General features: G+C 37.0%; 1 protein-coding gene across 1 annotated transcript in view; it reads left to right on the top strand.

Annotated features, from left to right (window-relative positions):
• LOC145662944 (uncharacterized) overlaps nt 1-26,604 on the top strand; it is a gene marked incomplete in the record, with an annotated part of 1,119,390 nt that overhangs the window by 898,808 nt on the left and 193,978 nt on the right.

Below are 26,604 nucleotides of genomic sequence, written 5' to 3'. Positions count from 1 at the left end.
TAAAAAAATAATAATGTAGTCAATACTGTAGCTTGATGTAGAACTTACAATGATAAATATGTCAATAAATATAGTAGACTCACGACTATCCGGCCGAGCTCAAAAATAAATAAATATAAAATAACATAAAATAATTATAAGAGCAATTACTTTCTGAACAATCTACACTGTTAAAAATGTTTTTTTTAAATTCGAGGAAAAAATCCTCGTATTTGAAAACACCCGTTTCGTATCTGTGCACCGAGTAATACGTTCTTAAAAGCGAGATTTCGACTTTCTCAAATCATTTTGAGAAACAGTAACTTAAAAGCGAGAAATTATGTCTCATTTCTGAGGGTGCAAATCCTTTCTCATATTTGGAAAAAATGTATATGATTGGTTTTATTATGATTTTGACTCAACATACCGGCTATGTAAATATTGTCTTGATCACTGACAAACCAGAGACGGTATGTCTTCATTACTGTAAAAACAGAGGTGGTATGGCATACCACCGCATACCGTCTCACTTCTACCACTGACTTTGAAGTTATTACATTATTAACAACTTATTTATTTTCACAATTTGATAAATTATAAACATATCACAAAAAATTAGTATTTTCAGCACTCAACTAGTTTTGGCGGTAGCAAAGTGATATTTCGTTTTAAAATATATAAGTTTATTTTCACCATAAATATTACAAAATGTTCAACTAGTAACTTATACAAGTGTATTTAAATAACATTTTCTTCCTCAATATCTTCACTGTCGTTCGACTGTCCGGTATTCTATAGATACAGAACTACAATCAATATATGAAATATATTTGACTTCCAATCAAAAAGAATAATATGTTGATGGAACAGGCAATTAACACCATTCTAACAACTGCACTATTAACTATTATCATTTGTTTAGTCGTTATAAGCATTTCAACTTCGTTATAAAAAAAAACTTAATGATCGTTAAAAAAAAAAAGAGAGAGCGTCTTTCGAGTGTGGCTTTCATCCTGAATCCTCTGCTCGAATTCTTTTCTCCGTACGGTTCTTCCTCATTGCAGTTATTTTTCTCATCTTAAATATTTCTGAATTTGCAAAACTATTCAAATAGCTCTATTTTTATTTCTATTTTCTATTTTGAGTTTTCTACTTCCGTATTGTTTCCCTTTTCCCAATTCTTTAGAAAGCTACTATTTTTGTTCATGTTCTCTCTATCAACGAAAGCAAAAATGACCTCATTTTAATTTCTAAAGTTTATAGAATGTAAAAAAAAAACGACAAAAAATTAAGACTCGTTTTAAAGGAGAAGGGTCCAATCTTGTTAGCCGCAAATTGGTTTCCTTGTTCAAGTCTTGATGAACGTTGAACGATTATCCTATAAGATAGACAACAAGAAAATACTGCGTGCTTACGGAATGGCATGTTTTCCAGGAGCTAAAGAAAGAATTCTTCATATTTTTCCGCAAACAAAGGAACAAAAAGACGAATAAGAGAGACTAAGCTTGTTAATTTTTTTGAAGTCCTATTTGTAGCCTGTAGTGTTGTCTGTGTATGTGTAAAGAACAAAAACTTAAGCGGAACTAACTTACTTTACGTTCTCTTGAGTCTCTCTCTCTCTCTCTCTCTCTCTCTCTCTCTCTCTCTCTTGGAAAAGTGTTCTTGTATTTCCTTCGCAAAAGGAGAGGAAAATAGGACAAGAAAAGTAGGATGGGTGCAGTGAGTTTGAAAGCGGGACGTGATTCAATTTTTCCCTTGGCGTCTTCCATTTTCTGGATGCAGGGTAGAATGTATGATAAACTATGAAGTATACAGGGTGTTTTAAAACAACACCGACCCAAAATAAGACAAAAAGTATAGACCAACTTATGGGCACAAATGCTTCCTTTCGGAGCTTCAGGCTGCGAAAACATGAAAAAATGAACTTTAAAGGTTCATAACTCCAAAACTATGGGACCTATCGTGGTCGGTAGGGCATTGCATGTAAGTATGGGAAAATTGAAAGTTTAAAAGTTGTATGGTGCCCCCCTCCTATGTTGTTTCAACTGGCAAAATCTGGATGCACACCAAATTTTAGGTCATTTGGTGATGTTTTGACCCCCGCCCAACAACGATTAAATATTTACTTAACTTATACATATATCCTTATGAACATTAAATATCTTGAAATTATAGATTCTCATTTTTTTACTTTAGATTACATTTTCAAGTGAAAAGATTTTTACATAGGAGGATTTTTGCTAAAAATTTTCTTAATTTTGTTTTTGCAGTGACACTTTTAGTGAGATGTATTGGTTTTTAATAGCATCAGAAAATTTTAAAACATATTTCTAAAAAAAAAAAAAAAAAAAAAAAACGTATTTTCGGGCGTAATTCCTCTCACTTGTAACACGATAACGTAAAAAACTATGCAATATTTTTGCATTTATACAATATGATTGTAACAGGTAGTCTTATCTACAAAATACTAGCATATGGACTTAAATATTTAAATATAATTGCTTATATTTGGCTAAAAAAAATTATGTAAAAACATTTTCAATAATGAAAATATTTTAAAAAGTACTCATAGTTATATAATTTTAGTTGATAACATTAAAGATTATTGTACCATGAATTCAAATAAAATATCTAAGTTTCTACATTAATTTGAAACCCAGCAATATGGAAATGTTTGTTAGACAGAGAAGACAAACTACATATATAGTAACAATTTTGGTAATATATAGTAGATGTATCTTGAATTAAAAGAAAATATTATGTTTCTACATTAATTAGAAATACAGTAATGTATAAGACTGTTTGCTATACAAAGAAGAAAAATTACATAGCGTATACTAAGAATAACAAGTTTGGTAACATTGTATCTCGAGTTCAAATGTTTCTACATTAATTAGAAGTACAGTAATGTAAAAGACTATTTGTTATGCAGAGGAGAAACTGCACAATTTATATACTAATAATAACACATTTTGTAATGTATTTTGAATTCAAATAAAATATCTTTCTACATAAATTAAAAATACAGCATTTTACTTGTATAAGACTTGCTTTTATACAGAGAAGGTCAGCTGCATACAGAAACAAGTTTAGTAATAGAGTACTACATAATATATAGAATCACATCAAATGACTTGGTTTAAGATTTTGTGGAGGAGAATGTCAATTTCTTTAATGTCTCTTTTCGAAAGTTAGGTATTTGTTTGCGGTGATATTCGACCAGGTGCAATAAAAACTGTTTTTGTGTTTCATCATTGGTAACACGTGTTGAGAAGTCTTGGATTAGTTTCACAGCCCGTTCCGACATATCATTCACCACTTTGACATGCTGCACATATATCTCAGTTTCTTGGTAATCGGGATCATTGTGCCACTCACTAACAGGTTTTCCTAGCCAGTCAGCGTCAATTCCCATGCTGTGGAACAAAAACCAGGATTTAGGCCCAATAAGGGGTGATAGTTTTGTACTTTGGCTAAGAATAGGAAAAATTGGATGGCCCCTTTCAAACTTTTTTGGCCGAAGAATTCGGAGCAATGTTCGAGCAATCTATTATCGTTCTGAAGAGGAAAGTCTGTTCGAAAATAGAGTGAACACAGCACACTCTTCGGTTAAATACCAGAAGTGCCTTTCCATGGCTTTTATGGCTGCATTTGCAACTTGTGGATCATACTTGCAATACTTGTTCAAGTCTTGCCATAGCTTGAGATCATTATACGCTGCATTGGCCCTAATGGATGAAGAGAGCCAGTTTACAACGTAGAATAGGGCATTAAATTTACATAGTGCTTCCAATTTACTAATCATGTCCTTGTTATATCCTGCTTGAGCACTGAAAGCAAACATCTTTGCAGGATACAAAATGGATGACATCCATCGAGCATGATGCGCTGCTCCTCTCAGCCAGTGTATTCCTCTTCCAGGTATCTCACCCAGAAGTATCAACATCAATTCAGCACACTCCCGATAGTCATCACGAGGTAGCAAGTTATTTTCATTTGAAGTAAAAAGTATTCTTTTTAGTGCTTGTTTAGAATTTTTCATAGTGAGTTTCAGGCTCTTGTCTTTGATTTCCAGGGTCCTAATACCAGCTTCTGTGTTAATAGTTGACCAAATAGAGTCTCTGAATTGAATAAACTCGGAGTTTTCAGGACTTGATGTTGCATCAAACAATTCTTTGTGAACAGAACTTAGGATTGTTTCAACTATATGATGCCGACAAGCTAACATAAACAATTTCTTGTCAAAGAGGTTTTCCAACCGAACACAAGCTCCAATTTTCCATCTTGAGTTCGAAGCTGTAGTGTCAAAAACAAGGGATCTTACATTATCTGAAACATTCCACTCATTTGCAAGGGAAAACGTAGCTCTTGCTTGTTCTTCACCTGTTGTGTTTGTAATTACTGGGATACTAAGAATTTTGCCTTCTTCACAGCCTGGGATGCCAGATACCAGAATCGCTAATCTTTCTTTGTTTTCTTTTTTTGATGTCTGGAAGCAATTTACCATCCCAATGTAGTGTTGAGTGCTTCGGTGCTATGAACGTAGTATTAATTGTTTACGCGAATGATTTTCTAACTTCTTTATCTGCTGTCCATGTGCTTTTAATTAAAAGAGTAGATTTTTCCAATGGAACTCCTTCTTCTGTAAGAATTGCTCCCACAAATGCTGTTCGTTGACCACTTGACAGATTAAGCCTGTCCCCCGTAGTTGATATGATATGGCTTGTAAATGGATTTCTGGATAATTTCAAATCAATCAATGTACTTCTTCTACGAACAGTACTGTACCAGCTGCGCCCTTGCTTGCTGATGGAAATACAAACAGAAGATCGTCAGTTGGTTCAGGTTCAACTTGCAAGCTATCCTCATCACTTAAATCAAGGCTATCAATGTCATCAAGTTCCAGGGTAGTATTTGTGCTTATCTTTGTTGAAGCTTCTTCTTGGCGACGCTTCTTTCTCGCAGCACGCTCAATTACCTTTTCATGATGAGATAATTTCCTCATAACTTTCACAAAATGTGTCTTATCAAGACCACCTCGTCTCCGACATGTTCGTTGATCTTCTAAGAAGTGCACATCTTCCAGAACCATTTTCCTAGTTCTACATTTGTCATGTTCGATAATAGAAATAGCATTGTCGTGCGCTATGTCAAAGAGTAGACGAAGAGGTTTGAGAAAGCTTCCACACTCAGCTGGGAAGTTCTTTCTTGTTTCATGTTTCCGCAGATTCTCGTATTGCACAATTAATTTATTGAGTTTTGCTTTGGAATGTCCCGATTTGATAGCAGTGACAGGAATGCCAGAAAGTTCCCAAAATTGCTCAGCTTTCAGAATAACGTGTTTTATAACATCACCTCTTTTATCTTTCTGCATGGGTTCACGATTGAGAAAAAGAAAGTAGCGAAGCACATCCCCAGTGATGGGCAATTGAGATCCTTTCCTCGGAGTCAAATTTTGCAATAAATTACCTAAGAGCCATGCTTCAGACATTTGTTTGTCATCCTTTCGAAGCACTGGCCGGTCTGGTGTCGATGAAATTGGAGGAACCGCGTCCTGAGGTGGTTCTTTTTCCATACTTTTACTCATTTCTGCCTTGGTTATAATCTGTAAAGAAAAAAGATAAAACATTAAAAAAAGTCACTTCGTGTTATGTATGTGCGCTTTCAACTGAAAACTATCTTTGAGGTGGGCGGGAGTCAAAACGTGGCCTACAGACCTGAAAATTAGCACACAATTTTGTCTCAGTAATTGTAACAATATGGTAGGGGGGCACAATAAATATTCGCAAAAAAATTTTTTGCAAAACCCTAGTGGTCGGGTCAAGACTTCACTTAGAAACTAATATGTGCTCTATTCAAAAATAAATGTTTCAGAATCTTAAATTACCCACGTAACAATTTTTGTACAGGCAGTTTGGTTACGGGCATATAATCTGAACTACTCACTAACTACCTCTATAAAAATTGTTGCGGAAGTACTGCAGAATTCTGAGGCGTGCATTTTGGATAGAGCACATATTAGTTCCATAGTAAAGTCTTGACCCGATTACGGTAGGTTCCATAGTTTTGGAGCTATGGATCTTTAAAGTTATTTTTTTCACGTTTTCGGCAGCCTATAACTCCGAAAGGAAGCATTTGTGCACCAAGGTTGGTCTATACTTTTTGTCTTATCTTGGTGTCAGGAAGCATCTACGAAACGTTGTTGGTATTGTTTTGAAACACACTTGGCTCGCACAATTCTTACTATTGACCTGAGAGTACCAGTAAACCTATATTTATTCAAATATCAAGGTGAGTGGTCCATGCTGTTTTCGTTTGAGAATACACTGCTGGCCTATATATATATATAGCGAGAGAGAGAGAGAGAGGTTGTTCAGTCTACATTTGGCCAATTTCGACTTACCTAAAATTTAGAAGAATCCATGGCGACAGGTCCGTAAGTGCTTGATGTGTTTCCTTGGTTCCTAACAATAGCCCGACAGCGTAATTTCCACTGTAATAGGCTTCTCTGAAGAACTGGGAGGGAAATCTTGTCCCATTCCCTTTGCACAGCTTTCCAAAGTCCTTCCACAGTTGTCACACGCCGTTTTCCCAAAGCCCGCTTCAGCAATCCAAATCCACAATAGTCCATAGGACTTGCGTCTGGAGATTTAACAGGTACGTCATTGAAAGGTATCACCTGTATACCACTTGCCTCCTCCATCTCCCTGTAGAATGCGAGGGACGATTGTGAGGTATGTAATGAGACCTTGTCCATGTGAATGCGCACCAGATTGGCGTCATTTCCGTACATTGTTGGAATCTCATGTTCGTAGATCGGCCGCATGATCTGCTCCTGAATACTGCGATCTACAAAATACTGCGAATTTATTTTGCAGTTCTTTGTCACCCTATGAATATTCTGTTTACCTCGGTAACAATAGCCAGTAACGACCATGAAACCTTTTGGGAACATTCTTAGCAGATACGGACCCACCTTCTGAAGTTCTTGGCGCCTTTCTCTCGGTACATGATGGCTCTCAGTTTGCCGCAGTCGGAAAGGTAAATCCATGCTTTATCGAGCGTTACGACGTACATCCATCTTTGTTTTGTCAGATGCCGTTCGTACAGCTTCCGGGCGTTACACTTTCGTTCCTTTTGGTGGGCATCCGTGAGAAGATGGCCGCGAGCTTTCATGACTTTTTCCAGTTTGAGTTGGTGTAACGTCCGGCTCACAGTCCACAAAGACACGTTAAGACGATTAGCCATACACCTTTGTGTTGGCGGATTTTCTTGCATTGCCATTTTGCGAAGTATCCTCTGCATGATGGAGGTGGCCTTGGTGCATTCCCGCTTCCAGGCAACTTCGTTGGTGATCTAAATGGTGGAGCTTCATTGCCCTTGTACTTTTTAATAACATTTTTTATTCCACTCAAACTGATGTTGCAACCATTCTCCTTGCACTGTTTTATAATGACAGAAGCACGAAAGTGGGCGCCATAAAGAGCCTCAACATAGCCTTCTCCAAACCGGCTTAGTTTGGGCGGCATTTTGTCACAGAGCGGAAACCCACACACTTGGAAACAAATTTAATACAACACTCACAACAATGGTCCTGTTTTGTGCGTTATTGTCGTCCGCGCGGAAAAACAACTCCGTTCCCAGGAAGCCACTGCACAACACTGCAGGACGCCACGAGCCAGGTCGGGTGAGTCCATTCTGCCCGGGAGGGGGAAGGAACGAAATCGGCCAAACGTATTTTGAACAACCTCTGTATATATATATATATATATATATATATATATATATATATATATATATATATATATATATATATATATGTATGTATAGACCAGCAGTGTATTCTCAAACGAGTTGAGTTTGAGTTGAGTTGATTTTAGTTTAGCGTCCCGTTCAGCAGCGAGGCTATATGAGACGTGGACCTACTGATTAACGTGGAATCCGAACCACACGAGCTCCCGCCGGGAATCGAACCCGAGTCTCCCACGCCAAAGGCGCGTACGCTAACCGCTTAGCCACGAAGGAGCTCTATATTATTCTCATACGAAAACAGCATGGACCACTCACCTTGATATTTGAATAAATATACTGGTACTCTTAAGTCAATAGTAAGAATTGTGCGAGCCGAGGTGACTCAGTGGTAGAACGTTCACCTCTGGTGCTTGGGGGACCCTGATTCGATCCCAGCTCGCAGAAAGTGGACTTATGGTGGGCAAACACCACGTGTGTGGGTTTTCTCGGGGTTCTCTCATTTCCTCCCACTATATTCATTCTATCATTGCATTCATTTCTCATCATTATCGCCCCCTTTAGCCTCACCGGCATAATCGTGGGACGTAAAACTGAAAGATATTATTTCATTTCATTAGTAATAATTGTCCACTGCACAGTAATAAGTATTTTTCGATGTTAGTTCATATTGCATAAAATAATTGAGTGATTTGTGTATTTACTATAGATAATGTATTCACCGATACGATATGCAAAATTCAGTTCTATGTATTTGACTGATAAATGTACAGGAAACAACGTTCGAGGGGAAGAACGCGGTGACTCAGTAGTAAATCTCTCACCTGCCGTGCGAAGTTTACTTTGTTCGATTCCAGGCCATGTAAATTTGTGATGACAACAGCGTGTCTGCGTGTTTTTTTTTTCGGGATTCCCCTTTTTCTCCCACATTCTGATTCCACTAACCCTTTCATGATCACTCACTTCCATTAATGGTCAGTCTGCTTTTCTAAAGATCATAAACGTGGGACGTGAAAATTCAAAATTTTATTTAATTTTTCACGGAACAGCATATAATGACAAGGCTGTGCATATCCAGATAGTATGAATCTATTCTAAACGAGTTCTAAAGGTTTTATGTACAAACTTTTTTAAGGATAGTTGAATTTAGTACAGCTACTGAGCTTCACATTTTAACAGTTATTAAGGTTCCAACAAAAATATATGGAATTAACTTCTAAACACCTTAAATACGTAACGGAAAGAGTTAGTAAAGTGTTAAACAGTGTAAATTATTTAGATAAATGAAACGATGAAACTTAATGAAATCACTTGCTACACTGTCTCTCCTTAGTAGAAATTAAATCAAATTCTCCTGTCAATTACACTTTCTTCTCATTGATTCATGTTCTGTTTAATTGATAGGGGAGCTCTAGGTTTAATTCACGGTGATGCATATCTCATGCTAAACTCTCTCATGGTGGGCAAACATTCTTCTATTAATGCAGCAATCGCATATCTAATTCCACATGGAATCTTGTGTGGTTTGGCTTCCAGTTTTATACAATCCCGCTGCTGAAAAAAAGAGAATACATTCAATATCACAATACTATAGTACTTTCTAAGCAAGTAGTAGATTAGATAAGAAGTAGGCGAGAAGTCACTTGCTATTAAATCTACTTTTATCCGTTAAAATAGTTGTTTCCATTTAGCAATACGAACAATTCTAATGGCAATTTGCTGGAAATTAACAGTAAAGAGTAAGTCACAAGTTTTTTTTAAAAATTAAGACAGTTATGTTTGCTTGAATTTAAGATTAAGCTTTCGCGCCATTTGATAGTTGCGACAGAGTTTACTGTTGCTAGAGCTCAAAAGTAAAATTTGCAGTATTTGTTAACAGCAATATCTGAAGTTCAGTGCAAGACAACTCAGCACTTCGATTATTCAGAGTTATGTCTAGAAGTAACATAGTTCTATTCATACGCAAAATAAATCCAGATGAAAGGAGATAAAGTTCTTTGAAATGGAGTTACTTCCTACTTAACTTATATTATTTTGGTCTAGGAATTAATTCGTGCGGTTTTTAATAAAAAATGAAGCTTTATTTCAAAAACAAAGTAAATGAATACGTTAACAAAAATATTGTCCATCGCTAGCCACTACTTTCTCCCATCTTTCAGGCAATTTACGGATTCCGTGTCGAAAGAATTCCTCATCTTTTGACGCAATCTAATCAAAGATCCATTTTTCGATATTTTCTGAAGAAGTGAACCGTTGTCCAATCAAATCGTTATTCATGCAATCGATCAAGTAGTAGTCAGACGGAGCAGTGTCTGGTGAATATGGCGGGTGGAGTAACACTTTCCATCCGACATTTTCCAAATAGGTTTTGACCGGTTTTGCGACATATGGTCGAGCGTTATCATCTTGATAAATAAGTTTATTATGCCTGTTATTCCATTCTGGTCGTTTTCAGGCCAGAGCTTGCTTCAAACGCATTAATTGTTGTCGATAGCGGTGTCCATTAATAGTTTCACCAAGTTTCAGAAGTTCATAGTACACCACACGTTTCAAATCCCACCATATATACAGCATAACCTTTGCACAATGAATATCTCGTTTCGGTTGTGAAGGACCTGGTTCACCTTGCTTAACCCAGGCCTTTTTTCGTTTAGGATTCTCGTAATGAATCCACTTCTCATCACCAGTTACAATTCGATGCAAAAATCCCTTCCTTTTCTGTCTTTGAAGCAGCAATTCGCAAACGGTTTTTCTTCTTTCAACGTCTTTCTTTTCAATTCATGTGAAACCCAATAAGACATCTTTTGAATCATTCCTATGGCTTTGAGACGTTTGGAAACTGTTGTTTGCTCAACTCCAAATGCTTCTGCAAGTTCGTCCTGCGTTTGACACGAATCCTGATCAAGCAATGCTCTCAATTCTTCATCTTCAAATTCTTTTGGCTGTCCAAATTGCTTTTGGTCTTCCAAGCTGAAATCACCACCTTTAAACCGTGCAAACCACTTCTGACACGTTCGCTCAGCTAGAGCATGGTCACCAAAAACTTCCACTAAAATATGATGACTTGCGGTAGCACTTTTCTCCATGTTAAAGCAATGAAGAATAACTCCCCGCAAAAACACTTTATCAGGCACAAAATGCGCCATTTTCAGTTGAAGAAAAAATGTTGTTGTTTCCGCTTCAAGCAACTGACATATACTAAACAAGATGCTCAATGAGAGTAGTTTTCAACGCATGTTTGGATCAACGAAACTATGGGACAATAAGCTAGTTACGCCATCTTTTGTAAAACCGCACGAATTAATTCCTAGACCAATATTTAACTGCACAAGATGCCCATGATATAACTAATTTCTGGAATGTATTATCTGCAAATATATCATCAAGCGAAAACACATCAGTGTGTGTAACGTAACGCTATGATGCGAACTTCAAAACATTTAAGAGTCACAGATTGCATAAACATCTAGGAAAAATATTGTAATATTTTTAATCCTCGTTAAACTTGATTATTATAATCCTTCAGACTCCTCAGTCTCACAGTCATGCTAATTTCCAATAGCTCACAATAGTTAGCAGACTAATAGTTGTCGCTGTCTACGATGCCTTATACCTGATACCAAAATATATGATGAGATTAGTGATGAGAAAATGCAAGACCAAGACCAAGACCCGGGTGGCCTTAGTCTTGTCTTGGTCTTCCACATCCAGTCTTGGCCTTGGTCTTGCACTGGAACCCTTGGTCTTGGTCTTGGTCTTGGTGTTGCTTACAAGTCTTGCAAGTCTTGCTTTTAAGAAATCTTATGCTTTTCGTAGGTAATTTTTACTCTGGATATAAGGGATAATAAATTCTACAATGCGCCAATAGTAACAGAAATACAATGTATGTTTCTAAATATAATATAGTTTACCTTCGTATAAGTATGACGATAGTGTACAACATAGGTCATGACATTTATTTTTTATTTTTTTCCAATAGGTGCCCACGCTTCACTACTTTAAAAGCTAATTCGCAACGTTTCGTAATCTTTTTTATAATTTTTAACCGATTCAATACTCCACTAGTTCCCAAACTGGGTACCCTGCTCCTAAGACGCATGAAAGAAAATCAAGACGGCACAGATTACTGAAATATAATGAATTGCAAAATTATTTTTACACTCTGAAGACGTCAGATTTTTTCTTTTCAATCGCGATTAGCTCATCTTTGTATTGAACAAACATCCAATTAAATATTGAGATTTTGTTTTACTGATTCTAATATGTACTCTATGGGGCAGAAACATGGAATTACTCAAAAGCGATGAAAGAAATGAAGGCTTTCAAAACGTGGGCATGGAGGAAAAAAGGAGAGAATTAGCTGGGTTTAACTGAAAACGAATGATGTGTTAGAAATAGTAGCAGTAGGGGAGAAAAGAAGAATTTTAAATGTAATTAAGATGAGAAAGAGGAACAGGTTGGAACATTGGCTCAGGTTGGAACATTGGAACCGTATTATGAAGGACGTGCCAGAGGGTATAGTGGAAGGAAAGAGAGGGAGGGAAAAAGGAGACTATAGTTAAAGAAAAATATTAAAACAGAAAATTACTACATCAAGACGAAGAGACAAGCTACGGGACCAACGTACATCGAAACTTTTCATTTGCAGCAAGTGACCTGTCAATAGTGGCAGAATAGCTATGATGATGATGATGATGATGTTTAGCAATATTGGCCAAAAAGATAGAGAAAAATTAAAATAATAATAATTATAATCAAACGTATTAATATTTCAGAATAATTTGAGTGAAAACTGAAAACTAAACTGTCCGTATCTTTTGTGTAAACTTAAATTATATAGATATTTTTGACCTACGTTAGAAATACAAAATAACGGCATCAAACTCCAAGTTATTTTAAATAACTCTCAAAAATCACTCTCACTTCTGAATATGGATTATTTATTGTTGTATAATGTTATATCGCTCAATCCTCGATATGCCGTATACCTAAGGAGACTAAAAGTTATATTGATAAACAATTATTCAACGTAGAAGCATTCGCTCATGAAATCAAACTTACGGCCACATGTACTCATTTTTCTTCAATGTCATGAAAATGTTATTTCTATATTAATTTTATGAGCACACATCAAAAATTTCCAACGGAAGCTTGAGCCTCGAAGCCAAGGCCATACCCATGTAGTCGGCACCTATGGAGTACGGAATTACCGATATTCAACAGTACATTTCTCTTCAGTTTTAGAAGAACAGCACTAATATGTTTTGAAATGAAATGAAATATCTAGATTAACGTCCCACGGTTATTAACCAAGGCTAAAGGAGATGGTGATGAGAAATAAATAGAATGATAGAATGAAGAAAGTAGGAGGAAACGGAAAAACCCCGAGCAACCACACGTACACGGTGTTTGTCTACCAAAAAAGTTCACATGGCGCAAGCTGGGATCGAACCACCGACCCCATGCAACAGAGGTGAAATCTCCCACTGAGCCACCGCGGCCATAAAATGTTTTAATTTACTTTTCGCTTATCCGCTTCTTATGGACACAACCATTCTTTTTATGATTTCCGAAAAACCAATCATGGGCTGTCTAAATGAATCAAATTATGAACAAAGTAAATCAAGCACTGAAGTTCTTATACCTTGTAACAGTGCATAGAATTTTGCTCTCGGTCGTCTTCTAAACACCGTTCGAATTTATTGTCATTTTCTGTGCTCCAGTAAGTAACCAAAGGAAGACCAAAGATAGACGGAGTTTGCACATTTACTCTTGTTGCTTTTCAATTTCGCATTCAGTTCCTTACTGGACGTTTATAACGTTTCGTCAGCAGATTGCCTCAAGAAAGCAACTGAAGGGTGAAAAATACAGTGGAGTCCCGGTAATCTGAACATCCGGTTAGTGCAAACATTTCCAGAAGGAATTTTTGTGGCGAAAATATGCAATTTTAGGAAATTAATAATTAAAAGGATGAAAATGGGTACATGTTTTCGTAGAAAACAAAGTAAACTTTCTTTAAATATAAAGATAATAATACTCCCAACGGAAAGATTTTTAACTACGTACTGTACGTGGAAAAATAAAGGCATCAAGTTTTTCCAACATTCTTAACATTTTTCCAGTAGAGTAGTACATATGCTGTAGTTAGAAAATACTATATGTTTTGAAATACTATACGCTATGTATTACAACACTATAGCACTGTTCACCCGCTTCAAACCGCGATTTTTCTGGCTAATCCGAATATGATTCGGTCCCAATTAGTTCGGATTAGTGGGACTCCACTGTAAATACCTCTTTTGCCGTATTTATCTCGGGATGAGCCTACAAACTTTACCAGCTCAAAGGTCAAAGTTTTAAGTTTACTCCGGATAACACACAACTGTAGAATATTGTCTGATTTCTCGATGCGTAACCCTCATTGGATTGAAAAATGCAGGAATACATCCAACACCAACACCAATGATACATTTCTTTGTATGCAACAAGCATTGATTAGAATGACACCTGTGTGCCCTGAAAACGAGTAAACTACAGAAAACGCGAAAAATCGATTATAGAAAACGATATACTGTAGCTGTATGCTACAAGGGTCGATCGACTAACACGGATTACATAAACTACTGGGAACACATTCACTCCAGCAGCATTTTTACTGAAGCCAAGAAATTCAAGTGAAAGATGTAATGATTTCTCCCCTTCCTTTTCACATTCTATAAAAAATCAATAGTACCGCTATTTGTGCAAGACTCTTGCAAAAACTGCAAGACCAAGATTCTTGCGCTCATCACTACTCTACATTGCAGACAATTGTAGACAAGCTGAAGGCTTGGAGGAACAACTAATAGCGTAAGAACTCGAAATATGAGGATAGGCACCTAAATTGAGACTCCTACTTATCTTGTGAAGCAAGGGCTGCAATCTAGTGAAAGTGAGCTAAAACAAAAGGAAACTGCCCACCACAGCACCGGAAGTCACGTGAGCTCGTTGTGTGGGTAGTCGTTGCACACGTCAGGCGCTGAAAATGGAGAAGGTAAGTTGATATTAATTCTACAGGGTGCGGCACGTAAAACCGGCCAGTAAAGTGAACACATAAAATGAAATGTAATGTATTGAATATGATTAACTACAACACATAAATGAAATGTAATGTATTGAATATGACTACTCACCTTCACAGCAGCCTTCACAGCAGGTGCTGAAAGTGTCCTCCGCCTACTTCAACACACATGTGAGCACGATTGAGGAGATTCATATATACCCTTGTCAGTTCTTGTGTTGTAATGCTATTGGTGACATCCTGGATCCTGGTCTTGAGTTCTTCAATTGTGTGTGGATTTGTTTCGTATACTCTTTCCTTTAACAGTCCCCATAAGTAAAAGTCACACGTGGACAAGTCTGGTGACCGAGGAGGCCACAAGCCTTTGCTGATTGTCCTCTCTGGTGTAAACATCTCATGTACAAGGGACAATGATGCAGCTGATGTGTGGCATGTTGCTCCGTCCTGCTGAAAGTAACATAACTGACGCTCCTCTTCGGTCAAGTGTGTATAATACTCCTCCAGGATTCCCATATACACGTCACTGTTCACTGTCGTCTCAAAGAATATGGACCCAATAACGCGTGTGGCGGAAATGGCACACCAAACACCAATCTTCTCATTATGCAAGGGTACCTGGTGGATTGCGTGTGGATTTTCTGTCGACCAATACCGGTTGTTTTGGGAATTTACGTACCCAGACAGGTGGAACCACGCCTCGTCACTCATGATAAGCATTAGTAGATCCAAGAAACCACTGGCAACATTGCTCAACAGCCATGAACAGAAATGCACCCTCTTCTGCAGGTCAGGCTCCTTCAGTTCTGACACTCACCCGGCTTAACACAACGAGGCCTTTTTCTCAACTGGTTTCGACAAGTTTCACTGGCTGGGGCTGCACGTGACTGCTGCAGGTCACGTAAGTCGACCCGACCTCGACACGCCATCTCTTGGTAGGAAGGTAGATTATTTAAGTGTTCCCAAAAACACAATATACCAGAATATTACGATGGGCCGGTTTTACGTGCCGCACCCTGTATCTTTACTTGCTTTTATACCAGTGTATATGCATAATGTAACATGTAATGAGTTACCGGTGTTTTTTTCAATTACATTTGAGATGGCATTAATCATTTGCTTATAAGTCGAATGTCTTATTATGAGACCCTTAACGGTTTTAGTATATGAGACCGGTCTCATAATGTAACCCGTGTAGTAATATTGGGTCTTATGTTAGGAGCTCATTTGTATCAACGTTTCTGTATTCACAAAGTCGTCTCTGTTTAATATTTGGCATTGATGTTCATTGTTGGTTCCCTATTGTGACAGTTACATTGTACATTAAAACGTTGTTTATCTTTACCTTCTGTTTTATGTAACAAAATACAATGTGGGGCTTTGTTTTTGTACAAAAAAAGGAAACATAACTTCAGTTGTTGGAAGAATGTTCATATTTTGTAGGACTCATACATTTTCAAAAATTGTTTCTAGTTTTTCATAAATCTTAACTAAATGCACATACATATTCGTAATTAGAATCCAATGGTGAAAGTTGTTTCCTTTCTTTTGATGCAAATGATATGACAAGATCGTGCTAGTAAATTTTTACCAACGAGGAGTGACTTAGTATTGTGCATAGAGCCAGTAATTTCATTTTGGCATTGTGCGGTCATTTTGAACACATTTCCTACTGATTTGGTATACATCTGCAAATTAAAAGATGTTACCAAACGTCCTTGTAGTTTAATGCGTACAAAAAGTGTAAAAATTTTTACGGAGCGTATGTTCTAAAACTGAAGAAAATACGGTAGATTGAAAATGTAACTTTTATATGTTTTTGTTATAACAGGATTTGCATTATACACAGTGTTGAATGGTGAACTCTTTTAAGCTGGGATTTCTTATTAGATACCCGTCATAAAAATAACAGTGTAGCAATTTTGGTCACATTTTTCAATATAATGTTTTATTATTATGTTCGTATGTATTCCAATAGTTTGTATAGTAAATTAGACACTCCACAGAATATATTAAAGTAACAACTGTATTTGTTTATGCTTTAATTAATCAGTATGTAGCATCCCAAGTTTTAGGGTCTTATTTTCGGGGTTCTTACCCTATTTTATAAATGAAATTGTCTTCGACAAAAATAATATAAGGACACTATCCTGTATAAAATCACGTTAACACTTTAACGGAAACATGAGTCTCTGAGAGCCAGTGGTAAATTATAAAACACATTGATGGGACTGCTAGTTTCTCGTAAAAGTTTAAGTTTATTTAGCTCATGAAAGAGACAAATAAGCTTTTACAAGCAACCAGTTGTTAGAGATACGCACGAGACAAGATTTGAGGCTGTTTCGTCTCGAAAATGTGCTGTAAAAGTGATGTCTCGACTCGAATTTTGTCAGGAAAATCCTTTCTCGACTCGTCTCGTGCGCATCCCTACCAGTGGTCCCACCATTGTGCTTTAAAATTTACCACTTGGTCTCAGAAACTCATGTTTCGATTAAAGTGTTAATTGATTAACTCCCTACAATCATTTAGCCCTTAAAAGCTTAATATTTAGCCTCAAATTATTATTTAATAGATTGATTCCATGTACATGGGTGTGCGAACACTTGATTGGCCAACCCAAAGTTCAGATCTCAACCCCACTGAACACCTTTGGAACAAGTTGGAGCGCCCTTTCAGGGCCAGGCTATGCCGCCCGAAAAACACCACTGAGCTGTTTGCCGCTTTGCAGGATGAATGAACGAATATTTCTGTGGACATGTATAGCAAATTCGTGGAAAATATTCCTCGAAGAATTGCTAACATTGCTGTAAACGGCTCTACAAGATGCTGATAGTGGTATGGGTGTCCGGTGACGAATGGAAACATAGTGTAAGTAAACAGTTAACAGTATGGCTATTTTTCGAAAGAAGTCCATTACAAAAATTATTAAATTAACTAATAGTTGTTTCCAGAACCTTTTGTGGAGTGAAAAAATTTTAGGACCCCTCCTTATGATGTGCTTCTATAGCTATACTTATAGATTTCTAGACTTACTTGTAATTCTAGCATTATGACATTTCCTAAAGACTGGCTGGCTTACTTTCTAATTTTTCGTAATTATTCATTGTTTATTCATTCTCGTAGTTTTTATTTTTTATTTTAATTTTAAGTAGTACCAGGTGAATGGTAAAGATCTTGAAGACTGCAAATATGTTGTGGTTTAAAAAAATAAACAAATGCTTTCTTGATTATTGATCTGTCAAAACAAAAGACAGTCGGAAGGCAGATTTCTTCTATCTTGGATAGATCAAAGAATACATCTCTTTGTTCTCTTTGCAAGCTTTATCCCGGGATGCTTCGTTTCTCACGAGATTTCACGATCCCATCTGCTTCATTATTCAACAAGAGGACTCATTGTTATGGAACCCTAACTTTTTCTCGTTCTAGTTGACTCTTACGTTTCTTCCCTTCTTTGCTTTACACGAAAAAAAAATCCTCTTAAATTTGAAAATTTGTTAAATTTCCTTTTTCATTACCCCCTTTTTTCTTGTGCTATTTTTCTGCGTGGGCTCCTTCAATAGCTTCTAGTTTTATCTCCATATCTTCTTTTGTTCGTATCTTTTTTCGCTTTTTTCCTCTCTCCTGCGTTTCTTTTCTCTTGCTTCATTGAAATTCAAACGTTTTAAAATAACCACTAACGATGCTAGCAACACCAAGCAGGAAAACTAAGAACCACTACTGTGCAACTTGGTTACAAACCTTTCAACATTTGTTTGAATTGTGCTCTTTGTTGAACATTTACAAAGTAGTATGGAGGAAATTCCGTTAGTATTTATCGATGTATAAGCAGCTTAGTTGCCTAATAAATTGTAGCTCTGTGTAAACAACGTAATAAGAATAAATGTTGTCGTCGGGGGATAGCAGTACGTTGCACTGAATACGCGCGGGACTAATTTTTCAACATTACAGAGCATCACGGCTGGAAGTTAAACAAGCAATAATAAGATATATAGCATCTTTTCAGTTATTCTCCCAATTTTCGAAATTACAAGCGAAATATAACCCTTTGAATAGTTTCCTGTTAAATCGTGGTATTATTATTGTGTGTGTTACGTTATATATATGAACTTTATAAAGCTAATTTTTAAATAATATTCCATATGTAGTTCCTCATGCTTTAACAGGATTAGCATCGCGACGTGCATTCGATTTGATAATTATATTCTTAGGCAGGCAATATTATCGACTGTCATACTGATCTTGCCACAGTACTGTGCTGATTTCTCTATCTAGTTTTATCCTTCGTTACTTCTAATTTCTAACACTGAGCATGGGCGCCGATCGAGATAAGGGGGCAGTGAAGGAACTGAGTCTTCCTAAAGTTTGTCAGTAACCATAGGATCTCGATATCTTTGCTTATATATGCGACAACGAAACACAAACGTATATTAGTGCACCTTAGCCCCTAAACCAAATGTTATTCAGAAATCGGCGCTTCAGTAACTGAGGAATCAAACAGAGTTTGGTACAACTACGGCTGTGAAGGAAATGAAAATGAGAATTTCAGTTCTTTTTTTATTATTTTTTAAAATGAGAAACCAGCAGCTTTACTTTTTGGAGAATCGTGAAGGCGATCTCTTTGCCATCAGATGAATGAGTTGAAAATACTGTTCCATCGTGGAATATGCGCGATCCCATAGAACAAATTGTTGTGCCCAATGGAGTCTTCTCTTGCCCTCGCGTCTCAAACTTTACATCCATTAGGAGAAAGAATACTTTGTGAATACAGTTTCTAAAATACAATGAAGGTTATAAACTCTATATTGTATTACTTAATAAAATGTGAATGTACAGCGGTTTATTTTATGGTCCAATAAATTTATTATAAATTTTTACCGTCTTTGTAATTACGTCCTAAATTGTTAGCTACAATACCAACCACCCTATACTATAATTAAATATCATGACTTTTCAGATCATTTTTGTTGATGATAAACAGGGAATTTGACAATAACAAAACATTTAGCGCAATGAAGTTTCCAAATTGTTTCTCAAAGGGGCAATAGGTGAAAGATATATAGTAATAACACTAAAAGGGAAATTATGTCGGGAAATGTTTTGAAATTACATGTCATCATAGTATCTAATATGTATAGTATTAATTGATGTAAATATATGGACAATAAAATCAATATGTTTTAAGCATACTCAGACGTTATTTGCAAATATTATATATACATATATGCATACAACAAAAATGAAACAATGAAACAAATACATAAATATGAAACATTATAAGCATGTTTGCTTTTGTATCTAAACTAAATAAAACACGTTTGTTGACATTCCAGTTGAGTTGTTCAATCAGACTGTATTCGAAACACGCAATTTGCGAAAAATGCTGTACCACCGAAAGGCAGCAGCCCAACAGCCACGGAAGGACTCGGGAACAACCATAAAAATGGAGGGTTTCATAAAATAGCATCCACGTTGTGCCTTTGCGGCTGTTAATATGCAGAATGAGTAGTAGTAGTTCCATTGACTGATGATTACCTAATCGAAGGACTCAAGCCAGGCGCGCACCCACGCGGGGGATCCACCGGGTCTGGAATAACGGGAAACGTCGTAACTGGAAATATATTTGTACATTTTCTTAATAAAACTATGCTTCTTTTGCAGAGAATGTTCATGTAACATAAAGATTTTATGTTGCAGTTCATCTGTACTTTTCCTTTTCTTATAAAAAGAATCGAGTAATATATTCTTTTTTTTTCTGAGAATATATTACTTTGGCAGTACTTAACAATCACTATCATGTTGTCGGGTAAAGAAGGATATTGTTTCAATACTACGCAGACGTAGTGTCGTGTAGCATTGGACTCCTCCCAACATGTCATGAATACACTGAACTTCGTATCTGAACCGATGTTGTAATATGAACGCTATATTCCTTCCTTCATGCTCCATTTATCCATTATAGTAGATATCGAACTAATTTCAGTAATTTATGCAATTTTTTTTATAACAATGTAGTATAGAACATTCTTTTTTAAAAAGTTCCCGTGTTATTAATCAACACGCACTTTTCAGTGTCAATCTAGCTTTAAATGAATGATAATCCTATGTTCGTTTAAAATAAATATGAAGAATTTACTGTTATAGATCTTTCGTGTTAGGTCTCCAGGTAGTCAAAGAAATTTAACTCTTGGAATGTTATTTGGTCCTTCACACAACGTAGTATAATAGTATGCCAAAACCTCTGTCTTACTAGGAACACCAGTGGAATACATCATCTCAAAAATCTTACATCAATCTGTAAGCTTCTGTCTCGTATGGACTCAATGATGAGAAATGACCTAGAAATAAAAGTATTGAGATGCTTATATATTATGTTAACAAATAAGTTTAGTTTCATGAAAGGCTACCAAACTATGCGAATTCCATATTGAAACATTCGAATGTAAAATATATAGGCCTATAACTTCTGGTTGCAACAGCGGGCATAAGATCAGAGATGGAACATATCCTTCAGACTGTATAGGATCACCTGTGAATGTAACGCCACTTACATAGGTGAAACAGGAAGGAACATTGAAGACAGAATGAAAGAACACCAGCGACACACCAGACTTAAACAACCGGAAATATCTGCAATAGCCGAACACTGCATACAATACAATCATACGGCCAAATTGAAGTACTAAAGAAAAGCAAACAGTTCTGGGACAGGAAAATACATGAATCTCTATTCATCCGTACATACAAGCCATCCATCAACAGAGACGAAGGTTATCATCTACCTGACATCTGGATCCAGCTTCTCAGTACCAAAAGAACCATCAGCCAATCAGAGAGCAGTTTCCACCAGCAAAATCAGAGCATGACATTGGCCAACAAAAACAACCAATAAGAACACAGCGATTCTTAAAGACCATAATATAATCTGTACGACCAACACACTTCAACACATAGCTCTGAAGATGTTGCCGCTGTATGGTAACGAAAGCTCAGCACAGCAACACTCACTCTGGCAGCAATCCCGAGAACATTGGATTAATATCCTTCAGACTCTTAATACATACCTAAAATAGTTTCAAACTATATTTCATAGATATTTCTATATAAGAATCCAAAATTGAAATCGGAAACTCTACTAGTTTTTACTACTTCCGGTTTCAAAAGACTGAGAGCTGAAATGAAACCTGTTCTTCGGAACCTGATTTCATTTTGAAGAATAAAGTTTTACTCCTCCTATTACCGTTTTTGCTCTGTATGGCAAGTGTTAACCCTCACAGGGCCAAGCATCAGCGCATTCTGAGACACTATTTTTCAACGCTTATTATTTCCAAAGAAATGCAAAGAAGAAAGATTTGTCCCGTGGAAACAAACATTTTATAAACTTGTTTACACGAAATGAAAATATTGAGTACAGAATCTCACATATTCACGATTAAACTCCCAAATTTCGAAGACGTGGCACTTTGTAGCTCTCGTTGGTCCTCCTAGGGTTAATATAACTCCTAGCAATAGATTAATAAAGTAGGAGGTGTAACCTATTCTTCCGGTACAGAATTCATATCAAAAGACCTGCTTTTCGCTGTCTCTTACCGTTTTTTTTCACTATCACGTTCAGTGTTACAACTGGAAACAGTGGAGCTGTCTGTCACTGTTTTCTTTCTTTTACTATAACGATCAGTGTTAAAATTGGAAACCGTAGAGCTGTCTGTTACCGTTTTATCACTATGACGATCAGTGTTAAAACCGGAAACTGTAGATTTCCACCATTTCTGGTTTGAATAGAGGATAGGTGCCGAGATAAAACTTATTTCTGGAGTACTGAAACCATATTAATCATCATTCTTCCTATCCCTTACTGTTCTTGCTCTAGGAATACGAATATTGAAACCGGAATTAGTAGTAACTAGCGTCAATTACTCGCTTCACTGGGTTAAAATAAGAAAAAAATAGTAATATGTTCCGTTAGTCAGTTAGTTTTCTAAAAGTACTGGAGAGGTTTGAGAAAAGCCTTCGGGTCTCATTCTCAACGAAGGGAAAATCCCAACCTACACCTCCTCGCGGGAGAAAGCGGGCAATGTCTTTGCTGGATAACGTAGGTGGGGACCGACCGACTCCCGGAATAAGGGATCAGCTTCTACCAAGTGCCAACGGCCTTCTTGGAGGGCGGATGAGCGGGTGGGGGTCAGGGCGCCTTCTTGTCCTTAGAAGCGGAAACTGTCCTAAAAGGCGGATGAACCACTAGATGGTCAACGGCATGGAGATGTGAAAAGGAAATGGGAATACTACCACATTATCTTTTCCCCAGAAGGGACGAAGGAGAAAAATAAATAAATATAATGGTTCTTCCTTAGGTAAAAAATTCCGGAGGTAAAATAGTCCATCGTTTGTATCTCCGGGTAGGGACTACTCCGGAAAGAATCATCAGAGGAGAAAATAGTAACTTTCATTTCAGCATGAGAACCTGGAACGTACGAACTCTACGACGCGAAAGAAAACTTGACAATTTAAAAGTGGTAATGGACAAATGTAAAGTGGACATAGGGGGCTTGAGTGAAGTGAGATGGCGAGGGAAAGATGAGATAGTATCGGTAAATTACAGAATATACTATTCGGGTGGCGATAAGGCCGAGAATGGTGTCGCAATAGCAATGAAGAACGAAGTAGCAAGAAGTGTAACCAAAGTGAATAGTGCAGTGACCGCTTGATGTTTGTAAAACTACATGCAAAACCAGTGGATATTGTGATAATACAAGTGTATATGCCAACAACCGACCATGATGATAATGAAGTAGAAGTAATGTATGATCAGATCAGTGACATATTGCATCAGGAAGGAAGAGGTAAGGTCAACGCCATAGTAATGGGAGACTTCAACAGCGTAATAGGAGAAGGAGCTGCAAATAAGGTAGTGGAACCATTTGGACTAGGTAGAAGAAATGAATGAGGTCAAATGCTTATCGATTTCTGTAGAAAACATGATCTGGTGGTGATGAACACGTGGTTTAAGAAAAGAAACACCAACCTGTACACGTGGAAAAGTCCAGGAGATAAAAACGCTACCAAATCAATTGTTGTGAAGCAACGTTTCAGGAATAATGTACGAGACGTGAAGACATTGCCAGGAGCTGACATTGATTCGGATCACAATCTACTGGTGGAGGAAGTGCAAACCTGGTTAAAATCGATCAAGAAAACTGGGAGGAGAAATCGAAAATGGAACTTAAAGCGACTAAGAAATATCGATGATGATGTGAAAGAAGAGATTGAAGAAAAATTCTGTGCAATGGGAGATATGGTTGACAATATAGAGAATAGTTGGGGAAAAGTTAAACAGATTCTACTAGACACACTCCACAATAACATTGGTAGGATGGAAAGAGCACCGAGAAAACCATGGATAACTGAAGCAATGCTTCAGAAGATGGAGGAACGCAGAAGGGCAAAAAACACGGACATCAATGAATACAGAAGGCTGAATAATGAATTGAGAAGAGAAACGGACAAAGCGAAAGAAGTGTACATGGAGCAGATATGTGAAGAAATAACGGAACTTCAACGGCGCGACAGATATGACTGATGTACCAGAAAGCACAAGAATTAGGAGGGAGAGCTAACAAAAGTATACGAACGTTCGGCTTCGAAGATCAACAAGGTAATGTAACCTCTGACCATCAAAGAATCCTTAGAATATGGGAGGAATACATAAAAGATCTGTATGATCAGAAGAACTGCCCCAAAGATATTGTGATCGAAGCAGAGGAAGAGGTAGATGATGATGAAAAAGGACCCAGTATATTGAAAAGTGAAGTAGTACAAGCAATCAAAGATATGCGAAGGAGAAAGGCCACTGGAGACGACGACATACCAGTAGATTTGCTGAAGGAAGTAGGAGACAATGCAATGAAAGTACTGACATCACTTATTAACAAGATCTACCTGAGTGGAGAATGACCAAAGAATTTTCTTGATGTTACAATGATTGCATTGCACAAGAAAAATCATGCAAAGAAGTGGAGCGATCACAGAACCATTAGCCTGATTTCCCACACTGGAAAGATCATTGCACGCATACTAACAGGCGGCTGGAAAACAAGATAGATGAGAGGTTAGAGGAAGGTCAATTTGGATTCCGGAAAGGAAAAAGCACCAGAGATGCTATTGGATTGATTAGAATTATATCAGAAAGAATTCTTGATGTAAAGAAATAGTTGTGTTTGTGTTTCATCGACTGGCGAAAAGCTTTCGAACGAGTCAATTGGACGAAACTTCTGAAAATACTTAAAGAAATCGGAGTCAACTGGAGAGATCGACGACTCATTCAAAACCTGTATATAGGACAACGAGTGAAGATGCGCTTGAATGAAGGAGAAACAAATAGTGTGAAGATTGGACGAGGAGTCAGACAAGGGTGTAGTTTGTCGCCCCAATTATTCAACATTTACAGTAAATGTTTAATGAAGGAAGCATTAATGGGAACTGGAAACTTTTCAAGATCGGAGGACAGATCATTAACAAGATCTGGTATGCAAATGATAGATTATGATAGCTAAAACCGAAGGAGGACTACAGGAGATGATTGACAAAATAGTTGACACTGGAAAACTGTATGGAATGGAAATTGACATCGAAAAGTCGAAAATCATGAGAATATCCCGTGGAAACACGCTCTTACGGATCAGAGTAGAAGAAAGAGAACTTGAAGAGGTCGATAATTTCAAGTATCTGGGAAGTATTTTGACGAGAGACGCTTACTGCACCAAAGAGATCAGGTAAAGTATTGTCATAGCTAAAGAAGCATTCAACAAGAAAAGACCACTCTTAACTAACAGGCTCAATATTAAACTTAAGAAGAAGTTGGTCAAGTGCTGTATATGGAGCATTGGACTGTATGGTTCAGAGACTTGGACATTACGGAAGTTAGAGAAGAAATATTTGGAGAGCTTGGAAATGTGGTGTTGGAGGAAGATGGAGAAGATAAAATGGAGAGAGAGAGAGCAACAAACGAAGATGTTTTAAAACAGATAGGAGAGAAGAGGACACTTCTAGCCACCATTCTTCGTAGAAAGGCCAATTGGATTGGACACATCTTGAGAAGATATTGTCTTCTTCACACCGCCATAGAAAGAAAGATGGAAGGGAAGCGAGGAATAGGAAGAAGAAGAACACAGCTGATCGATGATTTGAAAGATAGGAGAAAATATTGGGAGTTAAAAGAGGAAGCTGAAGATCGGCAACGGTGGAAGAAACATTTCCAGGCCCAAATCTAAAATTGAAAAAAAAAAATCTCATTAGTCCCAGGACCTGCCGAAAGGCAGAATACCTAATAATAATAATAATAATAATAATAATAATAATAATAATAATAATAATAATAATAATAATAATAATAATAATAATAATAATAATAATAATACTCAGTTACTTTTGCTATTACCGAAGGCTCTCTGAAAGACTTTCTTTTGTCTTGCATTCTTCAACCAAAACATAAATATTCCAGATTTCCAATTCAAGACATTGTCATATAAGGTTGGCCGTATGAGAGGCAAGAGAGTCTCTCCTCTGCCCCAAATTGCGGGACTGTATGTGGATTTAAACGGCATCGGAAGTGTCACTGTTCTTCTCAGCGATCCCGAAAACTATTGATTCGATGCTAATATCAGTCATTTTCGATCATATTTATATATCTCCACCAAGTTGCAGGGTTGAATTTGGATTTAAATGGCATCGGAAGTGTCACTGTTCTCCTCAGCGACCCCCAAAACTAATTCGATACTAATATCGGTCATTTTGGATCATGTTGATATGTTTCCCCCTCCACCTTC

Source organism: Thermobia domestica, chromosome 10, assembly GCF_964235325.1.
Source record: "Thermobia domestica chromosome 10, izTheDome1.hap1.1, whole genome shotgun sequence".
NCBI lineage: Eukaryota > Metazoa > Arthropoda > Insecta > Zygentoma > Lepismatidae > Thermobia > Thermobia domestica.
The sequence above is the reverse complement of the archived record's forward strand: the minus strand, read 5'-3'. Positions and strand labels throughout refer to the sequence as shown.